Source organism: Myxine glutinosa, chromosome 9 (assembly GCF_964187855.1).
Source record: "Myxine glutinosa chromosome 9, kmMyxGlut1.1, whole genome shotgun sequence".
NCBI classification, from domain to species: Eukaryota; Metazoa; Chordata; class Myxini; order Myxiniformes; family Myxinidae; genus Myxine; species Myxine glutinosa.
In genome coordinates, this window is record NC_136269.1 from 50,370,449 (window position 1) to 50,387,232 (window position 16,784).

Here is a 16,784-nt window from a genome sequence, read left to right on the forward strand (position 1 = left end):
CTCCACGGCCTTTCCCACCCGGGCCGGAAAGCTTCCCAGAAGCTGGTGTCGGCGCGATTCGTCTGGCACGGCCTTAGTCGGGACGTCCGCGATTGGACCAGCACCTGCATGGCCTGCCAATGGGCCAAGGTCCACCGACACACCCAGGCCCCGCTGGCACCTTTCACCATGCCCGAACGACGTTTCGACCACGTCAACGTGGATCTGGTGGGCCCCCTCCCCCCATCACGGGGGTTCACACACCTGCTCACCATGGTGGACAGGACCACCAGGTGGCCGGAGGCCGTTCCCCTCGTCTCCACCACCACCGCCGACGTGGCGCAGGCTTTCATCGCCACCTGGGTCGCCCGCTTCGGCGCACCGGCGGACATCTCGTCAGACCGCGGACCACAGTTCACCTCCGAGCTGTGGGGCGCGGTCGCCCGCAACCTGGGGGTCAAGCTCCACCGTACTACGGCCTACCACCCCCAAGCAAACGGGTTGTGCGAGCGATTCCACCGCTCCATGAAGGCCGCGCTCATGGCCGGCCTTCAAGACGGCGGTTGGGCCGACCGGCTGCCGTGGGTCCTTTTGGGCCTCCGCACGGCCCCCAAGGAGGACCTCCAGGCATCCACCGCCGAGCTTGTCTATGGCCAGGCGCTACGCGTCCCGGGCGAATTCGTGCCCGACGCTACCAGTCCCTGGTCCGCAGCTCACCAGCGCTCGGACCTCCAGGAGGCCGCCCGACGGTTTGCCCCCGTGCCAACATCCCACCACGGTGACCCCCAGTCCTACGTCCCCCCAGCACTTCGCACAGCGGAGTATGTTTTTGTGCGTCACGACGCACATCGGGGGCCACTCCGGCCGCCGTACGACGGGCCCTTCCGGGTGCTGCGACGGAACGACAAGTCGTTCGTCATCGACATCGGCGGCAGGTCGGACCAGATTGCGGTGGACCGCCTCAAGCCGCACGTGGACGTCGACCACCCACCACGGGTGGCCCTTCCGCCGCGGCGAGGCCGCCCCCCGTCCATGGTGCCCCCCACTCGACCGCCCACCACCACACCGGACCCCCTCCCACGACCCGCCAGGGGTCGCTTCGGCCGGGTCATCAGGACCCCCCTCAAATTGACCCTGCCGGTGCAAGTCGATTCTGGGGGGACGTGTGTAGCGGCTACCGCTGGGTTTTCACAATCGCCTTGCACCTATCAAGGACGCGGAGCGATCACCATGCCGGGCTCGTCCAGGACGCCCGGGCAGGCCCGCGCTCAACTTGCCAGGCCTCGGTCGGGACGCCCGGGCATGCCCGGGCAGGCTCGCCCTCAACTTGCCAGGCCGCAGCCAGGACGCTGGGCCACGCCCCCTCTCGCCTTTCCTGGGCAAACGCTCCGGGATAATATGTATATATATTGCTGCCCGATAAACGGGCTTTTCAGAGTGCCTGAGTGTTTGGTTTGATTAAAGCAACTCGGATGAATTCCAGCTTTTTGTCGCGTCCATTCTTCCGATCGACGTGGGAGCCCCAGCTCCTTCAGTACTCTATTTGCAGAGTGTTGGTGCTGCCGAAGCAGTTTCATGGCAAGGGTTATACTGGGTGGTTTGCCATTGCCTTCCCAGAGTTGTTTTGTCAGTACTACACTACCGGTCTAAAGTTTTAGAACATCAGTTTTTGCGGTTTTTATTGAAATCTACGCAGTTTAATGTCCAGTGAATAACCTGAAATGGTTCAAAGGTAAGCAGTAAACTGCTAGAGGTTAAAAAAAAGTTTAGGTGAGCAAAAACGGGAAAATAATGTAAATTGCACAGTTATATTGTAAAAAAGGCCTTCTTCAGGGAACAAGTAATGGGTTAACAACTTACAGCTGTTCTGCAGCAATATAACTAAATGAAGCCTTGAAAGTTGATGCAAACAATTCCTACAGGTGTCCCAACCTCTGCTGATTACTTGATTACAAGCCCCCTGTCTGTATAAAAGCAGTATTGGAACAGACTGTTAATACACCCTCTGAAGCATTATTTGGACAATATTGCACTGCAGGAAGTAGTATATTGGAAACTGGAGGAAACTCTGACAGGAAGAGGTCTGGCAGACCTAAAGCCACAACAGAATCATAAGACAAGTTTCTGAGAGTCAACAGCTTGTGTGATAGGCAGCTCACAGGACAACAGCCTCAAGCACAGCTTAACACTGGTCGAAGTAAGCAAGTCTCAGTTTCAACTGTGAAGAGAAGACTTCGAGCTGCAGATATTACAGGTCGAGTGGCAGTAAGAAAGCCATTGCTAAGATGGCAAAATAAGAAAAAGAGGCTTGCCTGGGCCATGAAGCACCGCCAGTGGACTACTGAAGACTGGAAGGAGGTCTTATGGACCGATTAATCAAAATTTGAAATATTTGGTTCATCACACAGGGTTTTTGTATGCCGTCAAGGAGGCGAAAGGATGGTTCCTCAGTCTGTGACACCAACTGTCAAACATGGAGGAGGAAGCGTGGTCTGGGGCTCTTTTGCTGGATCCAGAGTCAGGGACTTACACAGAGTGACTGGCACCCTGAAGCAAAAGGGCTACCACAGCATTTTGCAGCGCCATGCAATACCCTCTGGTATACGCCTAGTTAGTCAGGAGTTCATCCGACAGCAAGATAATGACCCTAAACACACCTCCAGGCTATGGCAAAACGACCTTCGAGGAAAAGAACAAGACGGTGGGCTTCAAATCATGGAATGGCCAGCACAGTCGCCAGACTTAAACTACATCGAGCTGGTTTGGATTGAACTGGACAGAAGGGTGAAAGCAAAGCAACCTACAAGTACAACACATTTGTGGGAACTTCTGCAACAGTGTTGGGAAGAACTCACGAACAATATTTAATTTCCATTGTAGAAAGAATGCCACGAGTGTGTTCGGCGGTTATATCTGCAAAAGGTGGCTACATTGATGAGTCAAAAATATAAATTAAATTTTGTTAAACAAAATGATTCCATGATTTCTTTTTTATCTCCAATTGTTTATTTGTTCTATGCTTAGATTCAGAGTACATTGAGACATTAAACTGCGTAAATTTCAATAAAAACTGGAAAAATTGAGGTGTTCTAAAACTTTTGACCGGTAGTGTACATCCTCTTCAATACTAAGCGTTAAGCAAGGAAGCAGCACATACCTTTTTTTTTTTAATAAGGTCTTTGGTATGACTCAGCCTGGGTTTGAACCACCGACCTTCAGACAATGCAGATACTCTAACAATTATGCCGCGCAAATCTGTTATTATAGGATCAGGGGACACTTAAGTGTGCTTTTGCTGGCAACAACATAATCTTTCAAGTCTGTGTGTGTGTGTGTGTGTGTGTGTGTGTGTGTGTGTGTGTGTGTGTGTGTGTGTGTGTGTGTGCGCGCGCGTTTGCGCATGTGTGCGTGTGTGTTTGTGCACGCGTGCGTTTGCGCATGTGTGTGTGTGTGTTTGTGCGCGCGTGCGTTTGCGCATGTGTGTGTGTGTGTGTTTGCGCGCGCGCGCGTGTGTGTGTGTGTGTGTGTGTGTGTGTGTGTGTGTGTGTGTGTGTGTGTGTGTGTGTGTGTGCGCCTGCGTGTGTGCGTGCCTGCGTCTGCGTGCGTGCCTGCGTCTGCGTGCGTGCCTGCGTGCGTGCCTGCGTGCGTGCGTGCGTGCGTGCCTGCGTCTGCGTGCGTGCGTGCCTGCGTCTGCGTCTGCGTCTGCGTGCGTGCCTGCGTGCGTGCCTGTGCCTGCGTGTCTGCGTGCCTGTGTCTGCGTGCGTGCCTGTGTCTGCGTGCGTGCGTGCCTGTGGCTGCGTGCGTGCGTGCCTGTGTCTGCGTGCGTGCGTGCCTGTGTCTGCGTGCGTGCGTGCCTGTGTCTGCGTGCGTGCGTGCCTGTGTCTGCGTGCATGCGTGCCTTTGTCTGCGTGCGTGCATGCCTGTGTTTGTGTGTGCGTGTGTCTGCGTGTGTGTGTCTGCGTGCGTGCGTCTGCGTGCGTGCGTGCGTCTGTGTGCGTGCGTGTGTCTGTCTGTCTGTCCAGGCCATAACCTTTTTACGATTTGAGCTTTTGCCATCAAATTTTAAACAAAGCTTTATGATAAGAATATAGTCAAAGGTCAAAGGCATTAAAGGCCAAAATTAAACAAATTAATAATTTTATCAAAAGGTAAGAGGTCGGCACTACCTAAAATCATTTTATATTTTATTTTAGTGTTTTTTTTTTATTTTTACATATTTGATTTTAGCTGTTTTTGTCATCTTTAGCGTACAGAAGTCTGAATTCAAAATGGAAGCAGACGGGCTTTGCATTTTCAGATGCTTTCTCATTGTTCTAGTTATCATATATGGAAGAAAGATAAAAATAAAAATAAAAATATTTAAAAATAGTTAAGAAGCCTATAAGCTGCGGGTTTGATGAGGAAATCATGACATCTAAAGGTCACATATGTTAAATGTATGCTATATTGTGCTCCACACCTCGCTATTCCATGTCCACACGCTGCACAACATCATCGCTGGGTGCCAAATGCCTTTGTAGCCCAGCGATGACGCACGCCGAATGGGAATACTCATTTTTCACCACGTTTGTTTTCTTTCTCTCATTTGTCTGGGCAATATCTCATCATTTGAGCTGGGAAGCTGAAATTTGGCCACAATAGTGAGCAAGTGTTTTGGCAAAAATGGCATTTTTATTTTTTGATGAATCCATTAATTGGTTAATTACTTAATTATCATCGATTAATTAAGTACTTATTTATTTTCTCATCTGGGCAATATTTTCAGGCACCTTTTGAGCTAGGAAGCTGATATTTGGACATGACAGTGACCAAGTGATTTGGCTATAAAGGATATTTTTGATTTATTGATCAATCAATTAATCTATTAATTATTTATTTTTCCATTTATTACTTAATTTTCATAAAGTTACAGGTTTGGATGAAACGGTGATGGTTTAGGTATGCTATTAGCCAATTGATTAATAAATTAATTATTCTACAATTTTTATTTATTTATATTAATTATGCAATTAATCAATCAATTATTGGTCGCTGCTCCCTCACAATTCTGTCTCCATGTGCTTGCAAGGCGGCAGCTCCATGTGCCGAAAGCGCCCCGGCAATGTCGCGCGCTGGAGGATATGTTATTTATTTATTTGTCATGGGGGCGGTGTAGTTCGAATGCAGCTCTACTTCTTATTTATATTATTTTCATGAGCAAGTTCAAGAATGAATATCACAAGGCAACAAAAATGTTATAACGACATGCTCTCCACAATTGGGCTCAATGTAGAATGTTTCAGTGGTGTTAAGAAAAAGCAAATAAAGCTTCACACACACTACCAACCAGCACTCCTAATCTAATCCTGCCTGAAACACCAAAATAAGAGACGACAAAACCATAAACTGGTCCAAAACAGTTTAGTTAGAGTATGCCCGGTTATTTGATGCTGGTTAATTATTTGTAGCCTCTTATCAACTGCAGAGCCAGCCCTGGCATTTCTCCTATATCAGTAGACATACTTTGCTTACTGTTCACATACTGACAACTCCACTGCCAGAGATGGATGAGGATGGGACAGAGTGGGACAAGTAATAAGCTTGTCATGATATCAAATGAAGAAAGGAAAGAAGCCTGTGTCATCAACAAAGGTTGTGTAGCAAGAACAAGTGTTACAGGTGAGTGCATTTGGTTTAGGGAACCAAACCGGCTCGTCAGGTTTTGTTCCACATTGTTGGTTTATCATTAAACACAAATGTTCCAATTTTACCAAGCAGTTTGACAAAATGGCATAGTGCTATGAAGTTGGAAGCATAACGTGTGTGTATATATATATATATATTGTACACAATGTCGAGGCTCGTTAAGAGCCAAAACATAGAATGAATCAGTCAGGACATATCAGAACAAAAGAGAGGGGTGTGTGTGTGTGTGTGTGTGTGTGTGTGTGTGTGTGTGTGTGTGTGTGTGTGTGTGTGTGTGTGTGTGTGTGTGTGTGTATGTGTGTAGGGGGGGGGGGCAGGGATGGTGGGGGCAATTTGCACTCACCTAAAGTTTTAAAAGTTCAAAACCATCAAATTCCAAATGGAAAGCCAGGCTTTTGAGGTCAGAAATTTATACAAAAAGGTGAAAAACTGATTGTGGTTAACAAATCCCAACTTATTTTAAGACTTATGTGGTTGAATGAAACTAAGAATGAATTCCACATGGCAAATATTTAAAAGTCACCGTGTACATTATTCCCAACAAAAACCAACAGAAGAAAATATCTTGGCTGTGTTTCGATCTTTTGCTATGGAGTGTAATGGTTCAGAATGAGTATATGGAGATATTAGTTTTAGAGTGATTTATCTGTTGATTGATCATTGCAAGCTTGCTGTGATTGGTTCAAAGTCAAGATAGTCTTATAATTCACTGACTTCTAAACATGAGTCTTCCAATGATCACTTCAACTTTGACTTAATGGGTAATATTTTGAAATGGCGGCACCGACTTTAATGCAACTACTAGTCTTCCCAAGCACCTATAATATAGATAACGATTTAAATATTGTGTCTCCCGAGCGCCTGATGTTCCATTGTACTATCGAAACCTCTGTTTTAAACCAAAATGCTTCTTTGTTTTTAGATGCAGCTACAGTACATTATATTTGGAATTCTTCATATACACAGCATAGGGCCTGGCACAATGTCATAACTCTGCCCGAAAAGATACCCGAATATTCCAAAAGATACCTGAAAATGATCACGATCACGGTGTGTACCCCGGTTTAGAATAGGTACACCGTATCCCTGCGCATCGTAAGAGGCGACCAAGGGTTGGCGTCAGGAAGGGCATCCGACCATAAAAACATTGCCTCAAACAGGGAACCATGATTGTCATGGGGCCCGCAAGGCTGACCCCCGCTCTAGCGGGGAAAATGGCCTTAAAACGATCATTCATATATTCATTCATACCTGAAAAGATAGTATGAAATGCCTTGAATTCCTACCAAAGACGTGTGTGTGCGTATATATATATATATATTGTTAAGGCATGAATGATAAGTTGTTTGGATTAATGAGACAGAGCTTAATATTTCTTTTGTTGAAATTCAAATGGTACAACATTGAGAAAAAGATTACGTTTAAGCATTTAAAATAACGATAAAAATTACATCGCTACAAAACAAAACATCACAATTCTCTTCCATAATCACAATGTAAACGGCCAGCATCTTATGACGTTTCGCTAAATGCCAGATGTGTTTTTCTATAAAATGGCCACTCATGAACAAGCAACAGAGTAGTGCAAAATATCTGAAAGTGAGAGCCAAGAAAATTCCACTTCGGCCTCTCACAAAAAAGGTTGCTGATGACAACGGTTGAAAGCCAGTTAAGCAATTTTTGGTACATTGTTATATATATATATATATATATATATATATATATATATATATATCTATATATATATCTATATATATATATCTATATATATATATATCTATATATATATATCTATATATATATATATATATATATATATATATATATATATATATATATATATATATATATATATATATATATATATATATATATATATATATATATATATATATATATATATAGTTTGATAAAACCTGGAGTTGCCATAGAAATGGAACATACGCCCTGTATTATCCACCACATGCATCCATCTTGTCCACCCCATGTGTCCTTCCTCTACCCCTCAATCCTCCACGCTTCCCTTATTTGTCCCAGTCTCCCTCTATTTTATCTTTCAACCTTGCTGTTGGTGTCCATCCTCTGCCCTTTCAACTGTTCCTTTTGTTCTATTGCGTCCCGATTCGTTCAGTGCGCTACCTCTTCCATGAACCTTGGCTTTGTATACAAAAATAGTACAATGAAAAGTAATGCAAATGTTTATTCAAAGTTGTCTTTGTGCCTGCAGCCGAATGAAAAAACCCACAGAGGACAAAGGGGTGCAAAGTGTGAACTTCAGAAGTGAACATATAAACTGGATTCTGCAATGCAAACCAATTCTGCTCGACACCACAAGCGTCCTGAAGAATTACAGAGCATTAGTCCATGTAGAATATAACGGAGCCCAGAAGAGCAGATGGAGGAATTGCAAAAACAAATTGTTTTAATCTTGTCGAACTGCCAGGACTTCGAAATGTAGTGACAACTGTGCTGTTTTTCCTCGTTTGTCTCTCGGAACTGTTAAAAAAAAAAAACCATGCTGCATTGTGTGTGATCTCAATGTACTTCACTGCATGTGGAATGCTCATTCAGAAAACATTGTTACGAACAAAACATGCTTCGAGATTATTCACTTTGCTACGCAACAGTGTGCATCAGGTGTAACAGCAACTCCATGTGGATGGATCAAAGCTCCCAGTGGAGTTACTGTTACTTTTGATGGACATTTCCAAACACATACACACCATTTAACACTACCACTTATGAAAGCCATAGATGCAAGTAATCTGAGAGTTCATTCAGAAAAGAGTATGCAACAAGAGAAGAGTGAAGTCAAAGGTTGTCCGTAAAGCAGCAGTGAGAACATGCAGGGCATTGGGCAATGACCTATGATTTGACAGCTGGTTTCCAACTCCCACCTGTCAGTTTCGTAGGTCAAAGTTCAGTGTCCAAGTCATCATCATTTTTCTACATTGATCAAATGCCCCAAGGAAGGAACCACGAAACTGACAAAGATAATATAAACGGTTCAGTCGTGTTGCATCACAACTGTATGACTTGTTAACTCTGCAAAATAAATTCATGTCGACAATGAATACATCGCTGTTTGGATGGGGTCATTTATTCATTTATGCAACAGTACAATAGTACCAGGGGAAGAAAATGGGGGCCTTGATATATATATATATCAACAGGTAGAACAACTACTCTGTCAGCAATTTACAACAACAAAAAGATCAAAGTTTATAGAATATGAACGAAATGTCACCTGAAGCAAAGTCTGCTCTTTATAGCTATGTGCCTTTTGTACTAAAAAGTTTACATACATCTCAGAAAAAAAAAAACATTCACCATTGCTTTGCAGCAACAACAACAACAATAATAATAATAATAACTAGAACTGCCACTTTAAAACTGCTGGCAGTGATGACCGGTTTACTCGCACCCACTTTCGATACAACCCCACTTTCATTGGACATGCTTTGACACAACCCCCTTGGATACAACCCCGACACACACACACACACACACACACACACACACACACACACACACACACACACACACACACACACACACACACACACACACACACACACACACACACACACACACATCCCCCCTACCCCCACCCACACACACACACACACCCCCGAAATGTCACCTGAAGCAAAGTCTGCTCTTTATAGCGATGTGCCTTTTGTACTAAAAAGTTTACATACATCGCAGAAAAAAAAAAACATTCACCATTGCTTTGCAACAACAACAACAATAATAATAATAATAATAATAATAATAATAATAATATAATAAAATAATAATAAAATAATACTCGAACCACGCCCCGTGAATCCATCCATCTGAACAAACCCTACTGTGCTCCTTCCGAGTATAATCGTCTAGATTTCACTCAGGTTTTAAGTGTGGGTTGGTAACCGATCAACACAAACTTGACAACTGAGAACCGAACAACACAGCCCATGCTGTGACCTTGAACTTGACACAGTACACCATTTAATTTCAACTTGCTCTCAAATCGCACATGAGAAGCAACTATTTAACATTTCTTCTTCACTTGATCTTTGGGGGGGAGGGGGGCGGGGGACGGAATCCAGTTGGAGTGGCCGGCTTCCATGGGGCTGTGGGCTTCCAGTGAGGACAACTGTGACTTCTGACGATTATGATAAAACGAACACACACGTGAATTGCATGAATGACTCGATGTTCATCTCGATTTACGATTCCATTGCGGGCACAGAGCACCTGCAATGCAAGCACTCAGCTGTGGCGAGTTGACAGCATTCAAGTGATAACCAGCGTCGCGTGCTAAACTAACCAAAACGAGTTAACTCGAGAGCAATGACAGATCACCAGAGAAAAATATCTCTGGAGAAAGAGCGGATAGCAGGGGGATATTTAAATTCGATCTTAAATAGAAAACGAAAGCAGATTCAATTCTGGTGTTGGGCTAGCGGCTAGGGTGCCGGCTTAGGATCCTAGGATCCTGGGTTCGAATCCCGGTCGATCGCTGAATTAACGCCAGGGGGGTTGACTCAGCCTGTCATCCTTCCGAGGTCGGCTAATTGAGTACCAGTTCACTGGTAATTCCCTGTTTGTCGTTAAAGGCGGCAAAAAGGGTTGGCGTCAGGAAGGGCATCCGGCCGTAAAACATTGCTTCAAAAAGGGGACCAAAAAACAACAACAACCACGGTTCCCGAAAAAGGCCAACCCCCGCTTGCGGGGAAAAATGGCCTCTAAAGGTGGTTATTATTTTTATTTTTATTCAATTCGAACACGGCCTTGACTTGTGCAAACAATCAGCCTGCTGTTGACACTGATAATCTCCAAGGTATCTAGCCGGGTCTCTTGCACCTTAAAAAGAACAAGGGTGCCAAGTTCAAGCACAGCATATAGAAACACCCTCACCTCAAGCACAACTTCACAGTTAACACCCAACTTATCTAACTAAATAAAACAAAATTGACAATGTGACATCATAATACAAATCTGTAAAAAACAAAAATATGATACAGAAACTGCGAGGGGCACTCTCTCAGCCAAAGTATAAACTGGAAAGTCGAAAGGTCACGCATTCCCTTTCAAATTATTCATTCACAACATGGTGTTTGAGCGCACCCATTTTTATATTTTCGGGATGGCTGATTGCACCAACATTAAAGAAATGTTGTTTCTGGTTGATTTGTTTGTGAAATAAATGTTAGCTCTTTCACGAGCCTCGATTCAGTATACAAAAAAAAAAAGACAAACAACGTAGGCATTTGAGAAATGAAACGTCTAATAATAATGCGTTTCCTTTCGAGGAGCTTCAATGCAGGAGGCGGCCAATTAGGCCCAACAAAACAAGGCCTTCAGTAGCTTTGACAACTTACGGCTGTTTGTCCGTGCTCCATCTGCTGAGCATCAAGCACGGAAGCAGCACGTATAATTTACAAGGTCTTTGGTATAACTCACGCGGGGTCGGGTTTGAACCACCAATCTCCCAGAACCAGAGCAGACGCGATGGCCACCAACATATTTTAAAAGAGTTAAAGTTGGTTTTCTGTTCCTTTCTTGATCCTTTCTTATTTATGATATATTAATGACTTTTATAAGTCATATAATGCCCTGTATTTGATTATTTTTGCTGATGATTCAAATCTTTTTTTTTTGCTTTTTTTTCTTCATCAAGAACCTCACTACTATTAATTTGAAATTGAAATCCATCTCCGACTGGATAAAAGCTAATAAATGATTAATTAATTTACGGGAAAACAAATACCATGTCGCTTAACAACTACCTTGCCAGTGGATACTACAATCGACAATAATATCACATTTCCTTGGTTTAACAATTATTTAAAATGTACCAAATTACTTGGTTTAACAATTTACGAAAAATTATTATGAAAACCCCATGTTGACAACTTGTGCAAGATTATTTTAAGAAATGTTGGGGTTATTACCTCCACCACCAAAGGTGGATGGAGGTCATGTTTTCATCCCTGCCTGTCTGTCTGTTTCTTTGTGAACAAGATATCTCAAAAGGTTGTGGACGGATTCGGACGAATTTTGGCAGAGAAGTAGTGTATGTGACATGGGCAAAATTATTAGAATTTGGTGACGATCCGGATTCGGATCCGGCTACTAGAATTTTTTAAGTGATTCTTCATCATTGGGGCATTTTGAAGGGCCAAAAACGATACAAAGCACGATATCTCAAAAAGTTGTGGACGGATTCGGACGAATTTTGGCAGAGAAGTAGTGTATGTGACATGGGCAAAATTATTAGAATTTGGTGAAGATCCGGATTCGGATCCGGCTACTAGAATTTTTAAAGTGATTCTTCATCATTGGGGCATTTCGGAGGGCCAAAAACGATACAAAGCAGGATATCTCAAAAAAGTTGTGGACGGATTTGGACGAAACTTGGTGGACCGGTTGGGTGTGTGACGAGGACGATTCGATCCAATTTTAGTGCAGATCCGGATCCGGCTTGTAGAAATTTTGTTCGTGATTCTTCAACATTGGGAGGGCCAAAAAGGGCCAAAATAGGGCCAAAAACGATACAAAGCAGGATATCTCAAAAAGTTGTGGACGGATGATTTTGATTAAATGTGATTCTGTATTGTGATTTTCTGGTCTACTCTGGGATGCAAAATGTAAACTGTTCACCTGTCGGGGGTATGCTCTCTACTGAGTGCAGTTCTAGTTAATAAATCGAAATCGTACTTTTGACTTGGAAAAAAAACAAAAAACTGAATATCACGATTGCTGCATAAGACAGGAATTTTTTTATCTACCATTCACAACAATATTTTTGCAAATAAGACATTTATTTTAATGGTCGTAAATTCTGGAATTACATAATACAGGAATGATTAGCCTGAATGGATGAAAATGAAAATATTTCTCCTTTGTATTTCTAAAAATATTTATCTTGAGTTAATGCCATTTAGTTCAGCACCATTGCACTGTTGTGCAATGACTCCCACCACCCCTCATATTTCACATGCATGTTTACAATCGACAAATAATGTTTGTGGAATAAAAAGAAAAAATATATAGTTGTAGAGCTTCCTCTTTCTTTTTTTCTCTCTCTTTCTCTTTTCTATCTGTGCATCTTCAATGATTAATGAAGATTTGTACCACGGACCTAAATTCTACAAGCTTGCTTTTTATTAGGTTTTATTAGGTACGTGACAATGCATGATATGAACTGTGTAACCATTTGCATTTGTGTGCTGCTAGTTTGCATCATACTCCCGTATAACTTTTTATTCTACTTTTTTTTTTAATATTGAAAACAATTTTTTTTTTTGTAATTGCTTCAAATGTAGAAAAAAAGAAGAAAAAAACCGTTTTTAAACTTGAAACTGACTACAAAAAGATACAGGAGGCTGGACATATATAAGAAGGTCAAGATGATACACAGACACACACAGCTCTCATGTTATACATATATATATTTAATATATATATATTATATATTTTATATATATATATATATATATATATATATATATATATATATATATATATATATATATATATATATATATATATTGTTGCGGAGATGAGGACTGTATTTTTTTGATTGTGTGCTGTATTATTATTATTATTGTTTATTCTGCGCCCCCCTACCTCCGGAGCTGTGTAAAGGTGAAAGGGCATCCCATAATTAGTCCACAAGCATACACGTCAGCCAAATAATAGAATACCCCTGTTTGATAGTTATCTCTTATTCTGTGTTTTAGGGTAAGGCTGTGTCTCCCATTAATTAAAGTACTCCATTGCACCAGTGAAAAAGAATAGATCCCCTTTCATTCCCATCCCCAAAATCTCCATTTCCTTTTACATCCCCTTCCGTCATTGCCGGGCCTCGATTGCCAATTACCTCCCCTCCAATAACCGCCATTGACCACGAGGCAGGGTCGGAGAAGAAAGGCGTGTCTCCACCTCGTCATAGAGGGGAAGAGGGGCGTGCCCGCCCGTCGTCATCAAGGGCGGAGCGAGAGGGTCGCGTGACCAACCAGGGCCGAGGTGAGCACACCGATGGGCGTGTCCTGAAGGCCGGCGGCTTAATCGCCGGAGGCGCTATAAAAGGCGCGCACGCAAGAAGCAAGAGAGAGGGTGGTGAGGAGTCAGTCAGTGGAGTCGGTGGTCAGTTGGTTGCGTTGGTTGCGGTGAGGAGTCGGTGGTGGTGGTCAGTTGGTTGCGTTGGTTGCGGTGAGGAGTCGGTGGTGGTGGTCAGTTGGTTGCGTTGGTTGCGGTGAGGAGTCGGTGGTAAAGAGTGAGTGGACCAAGAAAGAGTTGAGGGTTTGGACCAGACGAGTCGGACAAGGCTTGGCAAAGCACGCGACGTCCACAGCAGCCACAACAGCAGCTTGGGGGCCTGAATGGCGGTTTGGAGCAGGGCCGTGAAGGAACGGCGGCTGCTAAACGCGCCGGTTGTGCTGCAGGACCCCCTTGGACCTTTCCTCTCCCTCCAGCCATCCACCTCCTGCCTTTCCACCCTTCTTGTGTATGTGAGTTTGTTTTGTTTGTTCTGTCCCAGGGTTAATTAAGTCTGTATAAGCTAATAATTGCACTGTGTCTCTGATTCTTCTGTATATTATTTTATTATCTTTCCTTCTCCTTGGTTACTTTGAGCATGTAAATAGTAGGAATAAATTTAGTGGTATTTCCAACCTTTTTGTCTTCTTCTTCTTCTTCACATCCGTGTCGCCTTTGGCTTTTCCCTATTGACTAGCTGCGGTGCGATCTGGCCAACGTTTGGGTGGAATCGGGTTCTAATCGGGGAATAACTGTTCGGTCGCGGTTGGACCATCCGCTTGGCCCATCATACCATCTAAACCGCGATCAGTAACAATTGGTGTCTGGGAGTGGGATTCGAAGCCCGAACCAAATTTTTTTAACATCTAAAAAAAAAAAAATTTGGTCAAAATTTGGAGCGGCCGAAATTTGTTTTGTTTTACAAAACCTGAACTTTGAAATCGCGCCATGGCTGGTCAAGGCGACGGGATGCCGGTGGGAGAGATAGACGGGGTAGAATCGACCCAGGACCTCGGGGAAGAAAGGGAAGAGGAGAGCAATGAGGTGGTTGAGGGTGTATCAGGCGCACAAAATGGCGCTCTCGCGCACGAGGCTACAGGCGCGCAAAATGGCGCCTCGCACATAGCTACGGCGGCCGCACCCGCTGCACAAGTGGGAGGGATGGCCCAAATGCAGGCCCTCATGGAGCAATTTATGGCGCAAATGCAGGCGTCCCTCAAACTGCAGAGTGAGCAATTGGGGGTAATGGGAAACCAAATGGGGGTAATGGGGAACCGGATGGATGCTCAGGGTGAGCGATTGGAGGGCCAAATGGGGGTAATGAGGGACGAAGCGAGGGGTACTGGTGAGGGGTTAGACAAGAAATTTGGGAAGTTAGACAATAATTTTGAGGGGTTAGACAACGGGATAAAAGAGGTGAAACATGGGTTAACGGGGGTGGAAAATAGAATGGCTGCCCAGGAGAATCAGATAGAGGGGATGAAAAATGGGTTAATGGGGCTAGAAAATAGGATGGAGGACAAATTGCGGGAAATAGGGGAGCAATCCGCCCGAGAAATTAAACAAATGGGAGAGCAGATAGAGGAGGTAAAAATCGGGGTAGAAACCAAATTGGATGCTCAGAGGGATGAATTGGGACAGATGAGGGTGGCATCTACAAAGGAGATGGAGGAGATGAAAGAGGAGATACGACGAGGTGTGAGTGAGGAGGTCTCGGGGCTACGCGAGGAGGTAAAGCGAGGTGAGAAGCGTATGGAGAAAGAGGTGAGAAATAATACGGCGAAGTTACAAGGGGGAATAGAAGATCTGACGGAGGAGGTGGAACAGCTGAAAGAGGGACAGACGGAGTTAGTGGAGCAGGTTCAAAGGAACACTGCAGTACTCGGAGGGTTAAAGGCGACACAAAAAGAAATTAAAAATGACTTGATAGCGACACAGAGGCAATGTCAGATGGTACGTGAGGAACTGACAATGAGGGTGGACGAGGTGACAGAAGTAATGGAGACAAAGGACCGGCAGGTGAGGATGCACATAGAGACGGTCACGGTAGCCTTAGAGGACGAACTTGAGGAGACGCACCGAGAAATAAAAGAGGTTAAACAAAAATTAGAGGAAGTGGAAGAAGAGGTGAGTGAAATTAAGAAGAGACGGACAGAAACTAAGAGAGAAATCCAGGAGGAGGTAATGGAATTGGTACAAGGTCGGTGCTCAACTCATAATGTGCTGCTCACTAACCAAATAAAAAGTTTGCAGGTGGCAAAAGAGGTGCGGAGACGAGGTGCCATGGTGAGTGGCGAAATATTCGGCAATGTACATGATGTGAGGAAAGCTTCAGTCGGCTTGGGGATTGGTTTGGATCCGGGTGTTCGTGAAAGGCCGTTGGTGAAGTGTGCGACAGGTCTGGTGTGCGAAAAAAGAGGTGTGCGAGAATGTCCGACCATGGGGTGTGTGAGGAAAAAGTGCACGCCGAGGAGTGAGTGTGCCGTCAAGAGTGAGTTGGTCGAAGCGCGTGTGCGAGGGGGTACATGGAAGCGCAGTGTGGTAAGTGTTACGGAGGAAGTAACAAAAGAGTGTGCGCAAAAGGATGCGCGAGAAAGGTGTGTAACGGACGGGTGCATGGGGAAAGCGCATGCTGTCAAGAGTAAGGGAGAATGCACGCCTGTGGTGAGTGTTACAGAGGGTGTAACGGGAGAGTGTGCGCGAGAGTGTGCGCGAGAAAGGTGTGTAACGGACGGGTGCATGAGGAAAGAGTGTGCTGTCGAGAGTAAGGGTGAATGCGTGACCGAGAGTGGTGGTGAAAGTATTGAGAGTGACACGGAGCGTGAGTTGGTTGTGGCAGGTGAGAGAGGATGTACACCTGGAATGGAAGGATGCACACCTGGAATGGTAGAGCGTGTGTGGGAATGCACACTTGAGTTGGTCGTGAGGCACGTGGTTGGGTGTGCGGGTGAGAGCACACCTGTGATTGTCACAGAGGAGGTGACCGAGGAGGGGGCGCGAAGAGGTGTGTTGGTGAGGTGTGCGAGCGACGAATGTGTGCCAAGGTGTTCGGTGGTCAGGTGTGTGACCAAGTCTGTGAGCGGAATGAG

The 16,784-nt window shown here is 44.5% G+C and overlaps 1 protein-coding gene and 1 long non-coding RNA gene across 2 annotated transcripts in view; one reads left to right on the top strand and one right to left on the bottom strand.

Moving 5' to 3' along the window:
* Positions 1-16,784, bottom strand: part of IARS2 (isoleucyl-tRNA synthetase 2, mitochondrial) — a 137,857-nt gene that overhangs the window by 47,921 nt on the left and 73,152 nt on the right. The gene's annotated exons all lie outside the window — the stretch shown is intronic.
* Positions 5,416-8,742, top strand: LOC137435405 (uncharacterized). Its single transcript, XR_010986070.2, has 2 exons — positions 5,416-5,637; positions 7,892-8,742. It is a non-coding gene; the product is annotated as an uncharacterized LOC137435405 (long non-coding RNA).